Here is a 2,441-nt window from a genome sequence, read left to right as displayed (position 1 = left end):
ATTATTATTGTTCAGTAGTTTTATTTTTATAACGTGCTTTCACTTCACTACCGAGCGCAGCTCTGTGCGCCTTGGGTATGTGCTGTGGTTTGCTGTGATGCTCTTATGGTTACTGTATTGAAAGTGTTTTGTGTAGGATGTGTGCAGTGCCCAGTAGTGCAATTTTCTGTATGTTATATATATTTGTAAGTCCTGGTGTTTTTGTTATGTATTTGTCTGAATATTTATTTATTATACCTAAGGCACCTACTATGATAGGAATTGTTTCTGTTTTTAGATTCCACATTCGAGTTACCTCTATTATTATTATTATTATTATTATTATTATTATTATTTTAAATGTCTTATGCTTTATGCTTTTTGTCTTTACAGATATCGTCACAATTGTTGACAGACCCTTCGCTCTACCCCTCACATGCACACATGAATGCTCTTCCTCTGGGGACCTTCTCTTCCACCACATTGCATTCCTGAACCCATCTTCAAAGACTTAAAAACAAAAGGTTGTACTGGAGTTGATTTGTTCAACTAAACCCTACAAGATGGTGTCTCAGGATGGCCACAGTCCAACGACTGAAACAAGAAGATAAAAAATAAAAGATATAATTATAATAATAATAATAATAATAATAATAATAACAGCAACAACAACAACAATAATAATAATAATAATAATATTCTTTTCATACAGTCTAATCTGTTGAGTGTATATGAATAATAACAACAATAATAATAATGATATTTTTTTCCAGCAGTCTAATCTGTTGAGTGTATATGAATAATAACAACAACAACAACAACAACAACAATAATATTTTTTTCCAACAGTCTAATCTGTTGAGTGCATATGAATAATAATAATAATAATAGTAATAATAGTAATAATAATAATAATATTCTTTGCCATAATCTGTTGAGTGTAGATGAATAAATAATAATAATACCAACTGGAATAGAGTGCCCAGTAGAACTGTTACCAAAAGGTTGGCTTCCTTGGCACGGCCAGAATAATCAGGAAAGTATTAGATAGTTGAAAAGAACAGATAGTATGGTACCATTGGCTGCAGGCAGCAAGCCCACTTCGCATGCAAGACTCCAGAAGTTACAACAGAACCTGAGATAAAAAAAAATAAATAATAAAAATAAATAATAAAAACCACAATGATAATAATAATGATGATTTCGTGTATTGGCCAGAAGGGTCAAAGATATTGATGGCTACATCGAAAGACAAAATACAACACAGAAAAGTCAGGGATTTACACCAAACAAAAGGAAAAACGACAGAGAAATAACAGCAATAATAATAATAATAATAATAATAATAATAATAATAATTAATGAATTCGTTTTATTGGCCACAAGGGCTAATATCAATTAAAAACATGTAAGGACAAAGACAGGACGAAGGTTACAAAAGGTTTTGTTCGAAAAGGTAGGAAAGTTCGTCTAAACAGAGGAAGAAAACGGAGAAAGATATAACAAATAAATAGATAAATAAATAAATAAATAAATAGAACTCCCAAAGGGGGTCCAATAATAATAATAATAATAATTATAATCATAATAATAATAATAATAATAATCATAATAATAATAATAATAATAATAGCCTACATGAACTCCTAACTTGTTGTCTGTTGAGGTCTCTGGGTGAGACTTGGATCCAACTTGTACAAATGCAAAACAAAAGTCAAACATAAAATAATAATAATAATAATAATAATAACAAAAACGACAATAGCAACAACAAAAATAATAATAATAATAATAGTAATTGTAATAATAGCATAAAGAACCAATCAGAAAGGGGAATCTGAACCCCTTGTTGGCCTCGGATGCTGAGAGAGAGGCTGGTGAGGATTGAACCTGATATAGCCAGATGACTGGTGACAAACTGTGGAACCTGAATTGCATGAAAATGACGGCAACCACCCCGTCCTTCGTTCTTCTTCATCTTGTCCTCCTCTTCCTCCCCCTTCTCCTCCTCGCTATACACCCAGGTGAGTCAGATTTTTTTTTTGTTTTGTTCTGATGAAATGAAATAAAATATAAAATAAATTTTTTTTTAAACTGGTGTAAATCGGTAGAGCGACAAAGGAAAAAAAATGGTGTCTTGAGGTATTTAGTGTGTTATGGGCTCAGGTATTGGCTATGTGGTAAGAAGTTTGCTTCTCAATTATATGTGTCCGTGTTCAGTCCCACTGTGTGGCACCTTGGGCAAGTGGCTTCTACTATAGACCTGAGTCAGCCTCATAAATGAATTTGGAAGGTGGAAACTGTTTGGAAGCCTATTGTGTGTGTGTGTGTGTGTGTGTGATGACGATGATGGTGGCAATGACAATGATGAGGATGATGACAATGACAAATGATATAGATGATGATGATGATGATGATGATGACAATGAAGCTAATTATGATAATTATGGTGATGATTATGA

The 2,441-nt window shown here is 32.5% G+C and overlaps 1 long non-coding RNA gene across 1 annotated transcript in view; it reads left to right on the top strand.

The window, feature by feature from the left end:
• Positions 1-2,073, top strand: part of LOC128251389 (uncharacterized) — a 15,723-nt gene extending 13,650 nt beyond the window's left edge. The window contains exon 2 of the long non-coding RNA XR_008267109.1: positions 373-2,073. This is a non-coding gene — a long non-coding RNA (uncharacterized LOC128251389). The remainder of the gene's footprint in view (positions 1-372) is intronic.
• The last annotated feature ends 368 nt before the right edge of the window (positions 2,074-2,441 follow it).

Source organism: Octopus bimaculoides, unplaced genomic scaffold (assembly GCF_001194135.2).
Source record: "Octopus bimaculoides isolate UCB-OBI-ISO-001 unplaced genomic scaffold, ASM119413v2 Scaffold_326570, whole genome shotgun sequence".
NCBI classification, from domain to species: domain Eukaryota; kingdom Metazoa; phylum Mollusca; class Cephalopoda; order Octopoda; family Octopodidae; genus Octopus; species Octopus bimaculoides.
This window is presented reverse-complemented; position numbering and strand designations above follow the sequence as displayed.